The sequence below is a fragment of the Equus caballus genome, chromosome 5, assembly GCF_041296265.1.
Source record: "Equus caballus isolate H_3958 breed thoroughbred chromosome 5, TB-T2T, whole genome shotgun sequence".
NCBI lineage: Eukaryota > Metazoa > Chordata > Mammalia > Perissodactyla > Equidae > Equus > Equus caballus.
This window is the reverse complement of record NC_091688.1, coordinates 45636431-45653168: the sequence shown is the minus strand read 5'-3', so window position 1 is coordinate 45653168 and position 16738 is coordinate 45636431. Positions and strand designations below refer to the sequence as shown.

At 42.0% G+C, this 16738-nt stretch overlaps 2 long non-coding RNA genes across 2 annotated transcripts in view; one reads left to right on the top strand and one right to left on the bottom strand.

Moving 5' to 3' along the window:
- The window catches only part of LOC138924300 (uncharacterized), a 45485-nt gene that overhangs the window by 13377 nt on the left and 15370 nt on the right, over positions 1-16738 (bottom strand). The gene's annotated exons all lie outside the window — the stretch shown is intronic.
- LOC102149014 (uncharacterized) lies at positions 143-5041 on the top strand. The gene is made up of 3 exons (XR_290302.4): positions 143-327; positions 3236-3309; positions 4497-5041. It is a non-coding gene; the product is annotated as an uncharacterized lncRNA (long non-coding RNA).

Sequence of the window (16738 nt, the reverse complement as noted above, 5' to 3'; positions counted from 1 at the left end):
TCCCACTCAAGAGGCCGTGCTTTTTCTCCAACTGCTGTTTGAACCTGCGTTTGCCTTGTGACTTGCTTTGACCAATAGAACGTGCCATTGTGTAAGTTCCAGACCTTAGGCCCTAAGAGGTCTTGCAGTTTCCTCACTGGCCCTCTTAAAATTCAGCTGCACGTAAGAAGCCTGGACTAGCATCCTTGAGGATGTGAGACCACATAGGGAAAGAGGCCCTGAAACCACACGGAACCATCCCAACAGCCAAGCCTCCAGGCAAACACAAGCTACAGACAGCACACTGGTGAGACCAGAAGACCGACACTCCAGTCAACCCACAGAAATGTGAGAAATCAATAAATCATTGTTGTCTTTAGCCACTAAGTTTTGGGGTGGTTTGTTATTCAGCAGTAGATACTAAAACAGAAATTAGTACATGGAAGTGGGATACTGCCATAATTAAAACCTCAAACACGAGGCATTGGCATTGGGACCAGGCAGCAGACAGAGGTTAGAAGGGCAACAAGAGGCTATTAGTAGCGCTGCCTGGGCAGGGAGGAAATTGCTATTGGACACTGGAGACAGAGTCACCCATGTTATATAGTGGTGGAATAATTTATGAAATTGTCACCTATGGTACTTGAAACATAGAAAATGGACCTAACGAATTTGTTGGAGGTGGCTAAGGAGATTTCCAGGCAGAATATTGTAAGTACCAATAAACTTTTCTTAGCTCTAGATGTTAAGGTATTGCCAGAGAAAGGAACTAAAGAAGGAGCCAGTCAGTTTGCCAGCAAAATTTGAATGAAAAATAGTAGAGAGACAAGAACAACCTCCAGCCGTAAAAACTTTCACCAGTGGTAACTTAGGAGAATAATCTGATGAAGGGGCCACCCTGGCCAGTTAAATGATTCAGACATTCAAAAAGTACAGGGAAACAACTCATACAAGGACAGGGAAATGGGCTGTTTGTTACTAAACTGCATTGGCATCTTACAGAGAGATAAGGAAAAGCAGTTCCCAAAAAAGTGAAACTGTGTGCGAAAGCTTCTTTGGTAGCTTACAAAGAGGTCCTTATCTCCTGCAGTAGAAAAGCAGTAAAGGACGAAGCCCAACTCAGAAATTAATGGAGATGCAGAGCTTCAAAAACCAACTTTCAACTGAAGGAGGTAGCTAGAAACTTCGGCCAAGGTAGATCTGTTATGAAAACCTGAACTGGAATCCTGACACATGGAATAGGGACATCTGGTCCCCTGGGATTTGTGGATGTCCCTGAAGTTTTTGGTTTCCCATACAAAGGTGGCTCACCCCTCCCCATTAAGAGCTAGCACCAACTGTCCCCAGGAAAGACAGTGCAAATGCCCCTCCCTAAAAAGTGACCGGGGTCAGGACCTGCCCCATCTCCTCTTCTGGATGCCAGGATGATCACTAGGGCTAAGTCACAGCACAATTCAGCTGAGAACATGCTGGACCTCAGGAAGGAGAAGAGGAACTAATACCTGGCATGTAGCAGCAGGACCAGGAGAGGTTGCCACGGATGGGATTTTGTGTGCGTGACCAAGGGTACCAGGATATAAAACTGGAGAAGAGTTTATTCATTTGGGGACACTCTTTTGAGTTACTGGCTATACACTCCTGCAAGAACCCCAGGGATGGTTCAAATGTGTTATTTGAGTGCTTGCTCTTAGAAGCCTGGGAAAAGTGATAGCCCACACTGAGCAAAGTTGAAATGCCTGAGTTGCCACATCAGACAGTGGAGGAAAGGATTAAAAAACTTACAGAGTGGAAATGCTGGGATGGATCTAATATTTGAGGCCTGAAGACCCACCATAGGGTTATGTTCCATGGAAGATCAAGAAGACACACCATTGGGGCTGGCCTGGTGGCGCAGCAGTTAAGTTCACACGTTCCGCTTTGGCGGCCCGGGGTTCACTGGTTCGGATCCCGGGTGCGGACATGGCACCGCTTGGCACACCATGCTATGGCAGGCGTCCCACATATAAAGTAGAGGAAGATGGGCACGGATGTTAGCTCAGGGCCAGTCTTCCTCTCAGCAAAAAGAGGAGGATTGGCAGCAGATGTTAGCTCAGGGCTAATCTTCCTCAAAAAAAAAAACAAAAAACAAAAAGAAGAAGACACACCATTCACCAAAGCCATTAGGAGTGTACTGGTGAGAGGGGCACCAGCATCACTAAGTTCAGTGGTGGCTCTCCTCTGCAGGCCGGGGATGAAGGTAGGAGAGGCAATCACAGAGCTGGGCTCATTGATAGCAATGGAAATAATCACCCTCCCCTCCCCGTTACAGTGGGTAGAGGCCAGGTGGCAACAGTGGAAGCCAGGGGGTCACAATTATCTTAATGACCATCAAGGTTGAAGGGCCAGCCAAAGCAGCTTGACCCACAGAGATTTGCATTGGTTAATAGAACATAATGTCCCTAGAGACAAAATAGATGGGCAGCCCACGAGGACATTGTTTAATGTATATAATCCAAAGAATTCAAGACTACATGAGCAGGAGGCTGAGCACTGTTGCTCCATTAAAAATTCATGATCTCTTGATGCGGGGAAACTGGAAGCCTGTGCGCTGTTAGTGAGAATGAAAAATGGTGCAGCCACTGTGGAAAACAATACGGTAGTTCCTCAAAAGAATAAAAATAGCATTACCATATGATCCAGTAATCCCATTCCTGGGTATATACCCAAAAGAATTGAAAACACGATCTTGAAGAGTGATTTGCACTGTCATGTTCATAGCAGCATTATTCACAATGGGCCAGAAGTAGAAGTAACTCGTGTCCATGAAAGGATGAATGGGTAAACAAAATGTAGTATATACATACATTAGAATGTTATTCGGCCTTAAATAGGACAGAAATCCTGTCATATACTGCAACATGGATGAACCTTGAGGACATTATGCTAAGTGAATTAAGCCAGTCACAAAAAGACAAATACGGTATGATTCCACTTATATCAGGTACCTAGAGCAGTCAAATTCATAGAAACAGAAAGTAGAATAGTGGTTTCCAGGAGCCAGGGCGAGGGGAAATGGGGAGCTGTTGTTTAATGGGTACAGAGTTTCAGTTTTGCGAAATGAAAAAGTCCTGGAACTGGGTTGCAGAACATTGTGAATATGCTTAATAGTGTTGAAGTGTACACTTAAAAATGGTTAAAAAGATAAATTTTATGTTATGTGTTTTTTACTACAGTTACAAATAAAATATTTTTTAAAAAGTCGTGATCTCTTGCCCAGTTCCTAGACCTGAAATCTGATGAATGAGAAAGTGGCAAGTCTCCAGGAAGAAGGACCCTGCAATATCACAACAGGTATACACTGTCGTAATTCCACCAGTCCTTCTCCCAGAGAGACTTACAGCCGTCTCCCTGGGTGACTGTAAACTAGGGTGGGGAGAGTATCCAGTAGGACACAGAGTGTGAAATGATACTGACGTTCAGAGACTTGACATGTCTTTGTGGCCCCCGTTAGAGTGATGGGATATGGGCCCGGTCAAAATGGAGTCCTGGGTGAAGTTCATCTAAGAGTCCACTGGATCCATGGCCCCACCTGGTGGTCATTGGTCCAGTTCCTGAATGTGTAACTGAGCTTGATATATTTGGCAGAGAAGCCCCCACAGTGTGTCATTGGCTCATGTGATAAGAGCTATAACAGTGGGGAAGGTTGAATAGAAGCCTCTGAAATGGTGCCCCTTTCCCCTCTCCTCCAGCCCCGAGACAGGAGGGTAAATAAAAAATAATATCCCATTTTGGAAGGAAGATAGAGATGACCACCACCCTTAAGTGTCTCAAGGATGCAGGAATAGTGGTCTCTATCATACCTCTGTTTAATTCACCAGTCTAGATCCCACTACCCCCTCAAGTTTGATAATTTGCTAGAATTCTCACAGAACTCAGGAAAGCACTGTACTTACAATGAAAGTTTTTTTATAACAGAAGGATACAAATCAGAACCAGCCAGAAGAAGAGACAGACGGGGTGAAATCTGGGAGAGACCCAAACGCAAAGTTCCTGGTCATCTGCTCCTGTGGAGTCCTGGTGGCATTACCTCCTCCCAGCTAGGATGTGTGACAATACTCAAGAGTGTTGCCAATCAGCAATGCTCACCCAAGTCTTTGGTGTCCAGAGTTCGTACTGAGGCTTGATCAGATCACATACTGCCCATATCACTGACCAGTCGTCTCCAGTTCCTCTGGAGATTGGAATTGATCTGGCATGTTCCAAAGCCCCCCGTCAGAAATCACATGGTTAGACTGTCCAGTGGCCAAACCCCCCAGGCGAAAAAAGATACTCCTCTCAGGGAGGACATTTTAGGGCCCCAGAGACCACCTCCCAGGAGCCAAGGGCAAAGGTTAGATCTTTGGGTAAAGTTAATTCTTCACCATACAGGAGAGTTTTACTCTTCTTCGCTTTTTTAAATTCCAAATCTAAGTACTCTAAACACACTGTTCTGCTTAATCTTTGATCACTAAGTCTTTGACCCATCCTTCCTCTTTTAGAGTCTGCTTCAGGTCACATGTTGCCCTGGAGAACCAAGAAGGGCGAGCAAACCAACAACCAGTTATGGCCCCAAAAAGCCAGAGGATGGAAGAAAGCAAAGTCTTTATTATCAAACAAGAAATATGCAATTTACAAAGGAAATTGTTACAAGTTCTCTTTTTTTACATGATGTTGTTGAAATAAAATCTAGTAGATGTATCTATTGGTAAGGAAAAGACCAAAACAATGCCGGGCAGTGACATGAAAGTAACATAATGACATCAAAGTAACATAATACTGTAATCTACTTGACATTCTCTGATGATACACTACAACACGGCAGCCTGTAATTTCCTACTGATTAACATGCCAAGAAAATGCCAGTTACTTATTGGAATGTAAAATTTGGATGATTTTCATTGATGTGGGGGGTTACACACGTGGGTATGTGTGTATGTGGCTTCTCTCTCCCACTTTTTACAAAAGTTGATTCTGATTATTAACTTTTGAGTAAAAGTTGTCATCATGCTATCATTAAAAACCATTTATTAAATCTCCAAATTGCAAAGTATGTTTTGTCTTTGATTGTAACCATTTGTTTATTTACCTTTCTTTCAACTAGTCAGTGAGCAGTTTACAAAGGTACTCAATAAACGTCTGCACAAGGTTATCTAACCTGAATTTTAAAAAAAGAGAATTACACAGCACAATAAAAGCATAATAACAATAATGAAAATATAAAAGGGTATTAAGTGGCTGGCCGGAAGGCCAGGTTCCTATTCTAGCTCTGCTCCTTCTTGGTTGTTTGACCTTGCACGGGTCTCAATTCCTAAATCTATTTCCTCATCTGCAAAATGGAACTACTCATATTTGCTCCACTTACCTCATAGGGTTATTGTAAGAATCACATAAGTCCATGGATTTTAAGGTGTTTTCAAACTGTAAAGTATCTTGCTAATGGTACTTATTTTTTCAGTGAAAACATTTTTAAAGTGACATGCATTTTACTAGGATGTAAAATATGATTGGCAAAACAGACTCAAGAATTCCAAGCCAAGGCAGAAGGAGAGCAGGGAAGCCCCCACTCGCCTCACGGGTCCTGCAGTAGTCGAGAGGGGACCTACGCCTGCTCTCTGCTATTTATTATTTACGTGTCTTCTCTGAGTTTCCATTTCTTTATATCAATCTCTCTGAACCTCAGTTACACCATCTGTTCCATGGGAAAAAAACATGCCTTACTGACCCCAGATGGTTTTCTAGGAGGCTCAGATTAGATCATTGTTGCTCAGGTCTCTTTGCTGGCCATAAAGTGCTATACAAATGTAAAGAAATCTGGTAATATTTTCTAAAAGGTGATGAGCTTCCAGGAATAGTTTCAATACAGCGCACAGTCTGAGGGTGTGGGAGGCTTACACTGGTAGGCACATCCCAGGAAAGAACAGAATACGCTTCACTGTCTTGAGTTGGATTACATATTGCCTCACAAACTCCATGCTGGCAAGGCCTTGGAAAAGAGCAAAACGAAACATAGGCCCTTTCACATTCACTAGCTTATTAAATCTTCCCAACACGGGTGCCAACCAGGAATTATTACGCCCATTTTATTGAAGCTTGAAGATGTTGAGACTTTCCCAAGATCATGCAACTGGGAAATGGCTGCATCTGAAACGAACTCTTCCAGCATGAGTGGGAGAGGACAAAGGGTGCTTAAACGGAAGGGAAAAACTAGGGGGAGGTGGCCTTACACAAATGGCCCCTTTCTCATTCCTCCCTGACACAACTCTCTATTCAATTCATCAAATCTATTTTCTGTCTCTTACAAATACTTCACGTCTCTCACTATGGCTACAGCGCCCAGAGAAACAACTGTAACAGCAGGTGGATTTAGGATGTGATAGGGTGACAGCCATAGATGGGCAAGAAGGCATTTCTACCGGAGCAAGGCTGGTCACTGTTCACAGCTGCAGCAGCCTCCTCCCCGAAAAGATCTTTAACTGGTGCAGTGGCCGGGGCTAGCTTCAATCCATCCCTGATAGAAATGCCTGGTTCTTAGGGCCGGCCCGGTGGCGCAGTGGTTAAGTGCACACGTTCGGCTTCGGCAGCCCGGGGTTCGCCAGTTTGGATCCCAGGTGCAGACACGGCACCGCTTGGCAAGCCATGCTGTGGCAGGTGTCCCATGTATAAAGTAGAGGAAGATGGGCACCGATGTTAGCTCAGGGCCTAAGTCACATCCCAACTCTACACATAGACTCCGAGGTCTGCGTAAATACCCTCTGCTCTCCACCTCCACCCTCATAAATACGTTCGCCCTGAGGCTCAGGCGAGTTAACAGCAGTTCCTCAGCCACAAAAATACTAGGGCTCCCTGTTTACGCATAAACCTGTCTTCACCACCTAGAATTCCTCCCTCATTAAGTTATGTCTCTTCTCTTATTTAAAATCTAATTCAAACACCAAATTGGAAACAGCTCCAATGACCATCAGTTTGGAGAACAATTTAAATAAATTATGATAACACGTTCATTCAATGGACTATTAAGCAATCATTAAAAAGAATGAAGTGGATACGGCAAGACTGCCAAAATATAATGTCAAGTTAATTAGTAAAGGGAAGAGCAGGGTGTGCACTATCTTTCCATTTTTATTAAAAAATTAAATGTTTTAATATTTATTTTAATAAAAATAAATGTTAATTGTTTTGAGATTAAAATATAAGCTTACAGTGCCACGAAAAATTTCTAGAAGAAGACATAAGAACTATTAACAGCAGTTGACTCTGGCTAAGGAGACATACTTTTGATTGTATGTCTTTAGAATTGTTTGAATTTTACCATGGCATGTATTACTCTTTCAACTGAAAAAACTACTTTAAAAACAGACTCAAAATCTTTTTCCCTCAAAAGCTTTCCTTGTCCATCCTACTTCTTCAAAATTGCCTAATCTGATTACCGCCCTTCCTCCCCGCCTCCCTCCCCCCCCCCCCCCCCCCCCCCGACCTCTGCCCCAGACTGACTGCCAGGGTTTCACTCTGCTTTGCCCCTGGAGACAAAAATTTAGAGGCAGATTTTTTTCTTTTTTTTACGTAATTATTTTAAAAGAATAGCACCTGGTTATCAGGAAGATTTACTTAGGTTGAAAGCTATCAGAAGGCACATTACCAGTCACACCCACTTGCAAGCCATATCTTGAATTACAGAGTTGTTTGAAGGTCAATTCTGAGTTATTTGCCTTGAGGGCCAAAATTCCTTGGTTCTGCTCCCACAGGTTCGCCATCAACCCTTCTCCCTTCAACCACTGCAACAGTCTAATGAGTCCCGCTGACTCCACTGCTTCTCATCCTCCTGCGGCCGTAATCCATCCCCACACTGCAATCCGAGTGACCTAAAATGTAAATCTGATAGGCGTATTCCCCATTGACCTTGAGTTAAAGTCTACCTTCTTCGGTTTACAGAATTCCTCTGCATTCTTCAGCCTCATCCTCCCTCTCCCTGCTCCCCTTACTAGATGCCTCAGGGCCCAGCCAGCTCTAAACTCCAGCCAGACTGCATACGAAGTGAACTTCCTGTTCCCCGAACCAGCAGCGCTCTCTGTAGCCTCTCCCTTCATATCTGCTGTTTGATCTTTGAGGACCCCACACACACTTGACCGCAGAGCAATGACCAAAATATATGTGGCTGCCACAGGCTTGCCTCTCTGATGCGTACCCTTCTCCTGTTGGAACAAGTATCCTTTCCATTAAAAGTAATAAATCTCCTATTGTTTAAGTGGCAGATGATTAAGATTGTTACTTTTGCTTTCCGTAATCCTCTAAAAAGGGAGAGGAAACCTATACGGCATAGAGAGTGAGAAGAGATCAAATATTAAGGCCAAGAAGTGACTCCTAGCAGCCAGGCAGGAGTCCAAGGGGGTGACTTGAGTTCTTTATGTCAAGACCTCCACAAGGACCTCTCCTGTCATAGACTCAAAGTTCTAGCAATCTGGGTTCATCCTTAAATGTGTGATGGCCTTTCCAAGCTTACTCAGAAATCAGTGAATCACTGAACTCCACTTCCCCTCCCACCCCCACCCTATCATTCTGATGTTCACCAGGGACACTTCCTGGGCACACGTGCTCCAACAGAGAGGACATTGAAAGGCTTCATACTTGGACTGAAGGATATAAATTTCTTCATGTATGTTCCCCAACAACACAGAATAGAGAAGAGATTTTTCTGGTTCTTTTGTAATGTCCACACCATACCCATTCTTCAAAATCTGTCATACTTCCAGATAACTCCAATTAGCACTGAACTATCCCCATACGCAGTGGGGTTGATTATTCGATTTGCACTTAATTATACATTGTCTTGAATTGTTCTTTAACAACTATAAGGCACTTTTAGCAATAGTCAAATGGAAAGATATCACTGTGACTAAAAAGATCTAGCTTCTAGTCAAGAGTCTGCCACTAACTCTCTGTGTCATCTTGAGCAAGTCACCTTCCTGGTCCCCAGTGCTCCCTGCAGAATCAGAGTGGCCTGCTGGTTTCTAAGGATCTCCTACAGTCTGAGCTCCTCAAAGTCGGGGATACAGGTCATAGCCTTTCTCAAGGCTTAGGCACATAATAGGAGCTCTATTAACACTGGAATGAAAATCATTGATGAAGAGGTTGCCTGGCCTCGGCCCTTCTTCGCCAACCACCATGGCACAGGTGATTGTGTCTCCCTGGGAAGAGCTCTCTCGAAGTCCACGAGTGAGTCTGCAACCTCACCGATACGCTTCTAACAACTGTTAATATCTTGTTCCACTGGAAAGCTATTCCTTAGAGTAAAATTAAATCTCTCCAGATCAACCTTCAAGACAACTGAGAAACTATCAGCAATAATTTAAATCATCAGCTTCAAATTTGCCTTATCTCCCCCACCCCAGTCCTCTTTTTTGCTACAGAACTTAGATTCTAGCTAAGAATAACACTGATGCTGTCCCACTGACTTATCGGGGACGCTGCCTTGGCTCTGCCACCCAGACCCCTGTGTTCCCACTAAATAAGCCAAGCGACTAAGCGAATCATTGACTGACACCCAAAGGCAAAGATAAACAAAAACCAATACCTTTTCAGGAATTTCACTTAGAAAACCAAATATAATGGCAAAAAAGAAAAAAAAACCCACCTAATTTTTTAAGCTTTGGGGGAAGTTGGGGGTGTAGAAATCTCGAGAGCTGGTTTCCGAAGGGCATCAGATACCAGACAATGTGGAACAAGAGCCTCCCGGCTGTTGTGTCAATGGAGCCTTTCAGACCCTCCACACTACCGTGCTTGTTCCCCTAAGGAGCGCTTTCTGGAAGCTCAACTCTCAGCTGGCGAGAACAGCGAACCCTGTGCCATTTGTCTATCAACTTCTTTAAAAAGAAAAACCTCCTGTACAGCTGTCTTGTTTTGCATTTTCTGTTCTGTCCTTCAGTACACGCAATGACAAACAGAGGAGGCAAGGGGCTCCTTTAAAACCGTGAAGAAAGAAGAAATAAAAAAGTGCCCAGAAGTCTCTGCTTTCAGCTATTGGAGAAAAGTTTGCAACCCATAGAAACCAGCACTAATTGAAAAAACAAAAGTCAGTCCTGCGTGCTGAGAATCAACAATAAGGCACAATTCAGGTTTTGGAGTACCAAAAAAAAAAAAAAGGTGTATAGCCCATCCGTCCTTTCCAAATCAAACGATATAGCTTTACAAAATTTGAATGTAAAAATCTTTTCCTATGCGAATTTCGCCTCAATAAATAAATTTTTTTAAAAATGTTTTCATGTACAATTAATTCTATTGGCAATACTATAGGAAAACAGTTAGTGCAGATAATCCAAAGTAGTAACTATTCCCCAAAGCTTTTTTTTTTCCAAAAGCATTTTTTTTTTACTACACTTTGGTATACTCTGATGCGGGGTCAGTGAGCCAAGGAGTCAAAAGAAAGATTTCTTGGACTCTCAAGATCTGGCAGTAGTGCTCTTTTATTTAGAGAATAGTATGGAATAGCATGGGGACAGGGCCCATGGGCAGTCAGAGATTCTGCTGCCGCCGCTTCTGCTGCCCCTGCTGGCATGGGGATAGGACCCATGGGCAGGCAGAGCTGGTGCGTGAGGACAGGACCCACAGGCAGTCAGAGCTCCTGCTGCTGCCCCGAGTTGAGGGTTAGGGCTAATTTTATAAGGCATGGGTATGTGAATCATTTCTTTACAAGACAAAGGAAAGAACATGAAAAAAAGTTAAAATGGTATCAGTGCAGGTGGGGTCTGGTTGTTGGGTGATCCATGACTTTTAGACAAGAATCAAATCGGATTAAGTAAAGGTCAGAAGCCACCACCCTAAATCAGTTACATGAGATTGCCAGACAGCAACCAACTTAAGTTCTTGCCTTCCCCATTAAGAGTTTCTAAGGATAAGGTCATCTCTCTTCTTCTTCCTGGTACAGAGAGGGAGGCATCTTTTACAGATAGAGATTTACCTTACAAATGTAAATGTGTCCCAACAAGGGCAAGTTCCATTCCCCAGAGCCTCCTTCCCTGTCCCAGTTTATCAAAAGCAATCAGCCCAAAACAATCCTGATGCCAAAAAGACATATCTTGGGGTGGTCAATTTCAGGTCCCTACAAGCTCATACCCTCTTCCTTCACAAATGCAAACGTCTCTCAAAAGGGCAAGCAAAATTCCAGTCCTCGGAGCCTGCTTCTCATCTGTAGTTTTAAAAATAACCAGCCTAAAATCCTCATCATACTCTATGTAGATTTTACAGAAAGTTTATCTTCGTACTTTTATTTTTCTTAAAGTAATTACTTAGTATAAGTAGTTTATACCCCTTGAGCCCACATTCATTGACAGCACAAGAAAGCAGTTAAAAAGAGTGCCTAAAAAGGACTAAAACTAAATGTTTTCCTCAAATAATATTTTTTGAAACCCTACATATTGAAAACCGGTGTTTAATGGAAATACTATTTTAAAAGAACTGTCAATACTGTTCATTAAAAAAAACTAACAGAGCCATTCCTGATGGCCTAACGTTTAAAGTTCCTTGCTCTGTTTCGGCAGCCCAGTTCAGTTTCGGTGGCAGAACCACACCACCCGTCTGTCAGTTGCCATGCTGTGGCAGCCCCTCACACGGAACACCTATAAGGATTACAGCTAGGATATACAACGATGTACTGGGGCTCTGTGGAGGAAAAAAAAAGAGGAAGATTGGCAACAGATGTTAGCTCAGGGCAAATCTTTCCCAGCAAAAAAAATAAAAAAATAACAGCTAATGTCTTAGTACATCAAGAACTCAGATGAACTGATAAGAAAAAACTGAGCAAAGGACAAGGTAAATATAAATAAATAGGAAATAACCATAAATATGGAGAAATGTTCTAGCATAATAATAGTAATCAAAGAATTGATATTAAAACAATAAAATAACATTTTTTGCCTCCCAATTAGGCAAATGAAAAACAAATGAGACTACTTCAGTGCTGGTGACTGCCATGAAACGGGCCCTCTTTCACACTGATGGAAACTCAAATGGGGACAACCCTTTCAGTAATCAATTTGTCAGTATATATCAGGAAGCTTAAAAGTGTTTATCCTCTTCAATTGGGCATCTCCACCTCCAGAAACTGGACCTAAGGAAAATAGCCCTGAAGCATCAAATATGGCAAAGTGGAATAAATGTTTAACCATGGGGGATGGCTGAACAAATTATGACATAGTACACTATTGTCATGTAGGCATTTTAAATGATATTTATGAGCATTTTAAAACAAAAGCTTATGATATAATTTTAAGAAAAAAGCAAAACAAACAATTATATTTTCTGATCACAATATTTTTAAACCCATATAAAAGACTTGGGAGGAAGTATACAGAAATAGCTGTCTTTAGGATTATGGATTCATGTTTTTCTTCTTGTTTTTCATATTTTCCAAATTTTCAAAGGGTCCTTTTTTTAGACATTGGCACCTGAGCTAACTGCTGTTGCCAATCTTCTTCTTCTACCCAAAGCCCCCCAGTACATAGTTGTATATCCTAGTTGTGAGTGCCTCTGGTTGTGCTACGGGGGACGCTGCCCCAGTATGGCCCGATGAGCAGCGCCATGTCCATGCCCGGGATGCAAACTGGTGAAATCCTGGGCCACCAAAGTGGAGCATGTGAACCTAACCACTGTCATGGGGCCGGCACCTCAAAGGGTCCTTTTAATAATGGGAAAAAATAGAACCTAAATTTAAAACCTACTGCCTCTATAATGCACAAATAATGCCAGTGTGACTGCTAGGATTAATATGAAGTTGGTTTTGAAAGAACTGGCTTTTTTTCTGCTTTTTCTTCCCAAATCCTCCCAGTACATAGTTGCATATTTTAGTTGTGGGTCCTTCTAGTTGCAGCATGTGGGACGCCGCCTCAACGTGGCCTGATGAGTGGTGCCATGTCAGCGCCCAGGATCCGAACCAGTGAAACCCTGGGCCACTGAAGTGAGGACGGGAACTTAACCACTCGGGCCCCGGGGCAGCCCCTAGATGTTTGTTTTAACATAGGATCAGTGATGAACTCTCTTTCCCTCGTTCTACATTTCTGGAACTGTGAAGTTAGCGCTTTGGAAGTTTAGTACTTTAGGACTATAAAGTTTAGACTAAATCTCTATACTAATATTACTTTCCCATTAGATTTCCAGCTTGTTGAGAACCAAAATGGTATAGTCTTTTTATAGTAAACCTCCCCATGCCTTCTGCACATAATCAGAACTTCTCAATGACCATTTGTTTTGCTAATTGGTAAAGAGTAATTGGTAAAAGTAAAATGCATGCTACATTTTAAAGACAATATGAAAAAAATACTGTAAAATATCTTGTTAATAATTTTTATATTGATTACATTTTAAAATGATACCGTATTTTAGATATTAGACTAAATAAGATATATTATTAAAATTAATTTCAACAATTTTTTTCAGCTTTTTTAATGTGGCTACTAGAAAATTTAAAACTACAAAAAAGCACCTCAAGTTGCATTTCTATTATACAACTTGACTTAAAGGATTGGGCTATGGAACTTCAATGATCCCTCCTTGCAGGTTTAAACAACAAAATCCTTCCCAACTGTTTGGGTTTAAGTCTCTGCATTGCCACTTACTAGTTTTACGAACTTAGTCAAGTTACTTAAACTCTCTGTGTTTACTTTCCTCACTGGTAAAAATGGAGATGACAATAATAGCACCTACCTCATACGGTTGTCATATGGATTAAATGAATATGTACGTGTAAGGCACTTAGAACTATGCCTAGCACTTACTCACTAGTGCTAGCTATTTTTGTTATCATTATTATTCACCATGGAGAGCAAAGTCACAAACCTCGTCTTTACTGTGTGAAACACCTAGAGGAAAACGGGGAGTATCCTGCATAATTCCAAATATACTGTTGCTTAGTATTAAGTGATGTGTTACAAATATCCAAGCAGTTCAACGAATTTCAAGCTTTCATTCAGATGGACTGCGTTCTATATATTCATTCATTCAACTAATAAATATTCCTCAAACATCTACTATGCGCTTGGTACTTTTACAGAAGTTGCAGTCTTCATGGAGTTTACATCCTAGTAGGGGGCAGTAAAGCCGACGACCAATAAAGTCAGTCTGAACTACTTGGGATTTTTTTTTTTTTTGAGAAAGATTAGCCCCGAGCTGACATCTGTTGCCAATCCTCCTCTTTTTGCTAAGGAAGACTGGCCCTGAGCTAACATCCATGCCCATCTTCCTCTACTTTATATGTGGGATGCCTGCCACAGTACGGCTTGGCAAGCTGTGCCATGTCCACACCCGGGATCTGAACTGCAAGCCCCAGCCCGCTGAAGCAGAACATGCGCACTTAACCGCTGCACCACCAGGCCGGCCTCCTACTTGGGATTTTTTAGATGAAATATTTAAAAGAGATCTTAAAAGCAAGTTCAAAAATTATACCAGCCCATTATTTTCCTAGTTTTTTCCCCACTCCCGGCACCCTCTCAAAAGAAAAATAAACCTAATCAGTACTCTGTACCACTATGCCAGTTAGTACCCACCCAGAGCTAGGGGGAAAGAAATATAACAAAGATGTGTTTAAGCTCATTACTTAAACCAAATGAAGGCATAAGATCCAGAGAATTCTTTCACATCTGTTTAAGAGTTTTAGAAAATATACAATCTGATGCAACATATTGTAGGGTTTTGCATTTTTTAAACTTAGATTTAATTGATAAGACAGCAAAAACAAATCTGTGCAACCCAGCAATTCCAATTCCATCCTCACATGTGTGCACTAAAGCAGGAATCAGCAAACTTTTTCTCTAAGGGATCGGGTAGTAAATATTTTACTCTTTGCAAGCCATCCAGTCTCTGTTGCAGCTACTCAGTAGGCCTGAAAACAGCCATAGACAGTATAGAAACAAATGAGCATGGCTGCTCCAATAACGTTTTATTTATGGACACAAATTTTAATTTTCACATGTCACAAAATATTTGTCTTCTTTTGATTTTTTTAAAACCACTCAATAATGTAAAAACCATTCTTAGCTCCTGGGTCATGTGAAAACAGATGGAAAGCCTATGGACCAAGCCATAGTTTGCTAAGTCCTGCCCTAGAGAACTCTTCCACGTGCACAAAAGCAGCTATATATGAGAACGTATGTAACATCGTTAGTTATATTAGCAAATAATTGGAAGCAACCTAAATATCTACAACAGGAGGATGAGAAATAAATGTTGGTATAACTGGAGCTTCGTAACATGGATAAATCTTACGAACATAATGTTGAAGGGAAAGCACAAATTACAGTACACTTCCATGCCATTTATATAGAGTTTTAAAATATGCAAAAATTATGTATTATATATGTTCTCATTTAACATATGTAATAAAAGTATGAAGAAATATACAGGAATGTTACACATGAAACTCATTTCCCTGGGCACGATGGCGGGGCAGGAGGCAGGGAGAGAAGGATGCCGTCAGAGAAGGGAGCACAGAGGGTTTCAACTGGATTGTTGTTTTGTTTTTTAAGTTGAATTCAGGTTCATGGATGTCCAGTCTTTATACCATGTTGTATACCTTAAATATTTAATAATACGTAAAAAGGAATGTGTAGGTTTAATGTGAGTTTAGCAAATGGTTTGTCCTGTTTGGGGAAAGGGGGCTCAATTGTTTTTTTTAAGATTTTATTTTTTTCCTTTTTCTCCTCAAAGCCCCCTGGTACATGGTTGTATATTCTTCGTTGTGGGTCCCTCTAGTTGTGGCATGTGGGACGCCACCCCAGCATGGTTCGATCAGCAGTGCCACGTCCACGCTCAGGATTTGAACCAACGAAACACTGAGCCGCCTGCAGCGAAGCGCACGAACTTAACCACTCAGCCACGGGGCCAGCCCCAAGGGGGCTCAATTTTTATTAAAATACCCCAAAATTTAGGCTTGAGCCTAACGTTTCATATCAAAAAGAAAAAATAATTGTTTCATTTTTGAAAACTGGACTGATTCTTAGGAGAAAACAGAAAATTGTACTGCATTCTTGCATAGTTAGCTAATGTAAATACCTTCAGGTAACAAACTGGTTATTATTTGTCTTTTTCAGAGAGTCAGAGAGTTGAGTCAGACTCTGACTTGTCTAAGGGGCTCAGTCGGCTTTGCCCGTCTGCCCCAAGCTCCCCACTTCCAGAGCAGCTCCCACAGCCTTCCAGTGATCCACGTGCCCTGGGAATAGCGACTTCCCATCACCTGTTTCAACAGAGCAAACGGAAGTGTAAGCGACAATGACGTTAGTGTTTCTAGGTGTGAAAACCTAGCATGAATTTTCCCCTTTCTCTGGCAAAACTTCACAAAGCATTTTTTAATAAAAAGGAGCAAAAAAACTGCTTGCTCTGTTCTTACTCACTTCAGAAACAGTCATCGCTAAAACTGTCTTTTGATCTAGAATCACTTGAGTAGTTATTCAAGGGTCTCCTACAGTCGCTTGTCCTCAGGTTACCGAAATCAGAGCTCCTTTCCTTCGGAGGCCCCAGAGCAGAGAAGCGTCAGCTGCCTCTGTGGGGCAGGTACTGCCCTCTAGTGCTTACACTTTTATAATGAGAGTTTTAAACACCATCTGACATCATACCACAGAAAGAGTCACAAATTAAATGACATCCTACTACCCCAAGATTTTTCATCTTCACTCTAGTGACTTTTGAGGCTAAGTCGTCTTCGTGGGGGGGCTGTCCTGTGCTTTGTTGGATGTTTAGCAGCATCCCTGATCTACCACTA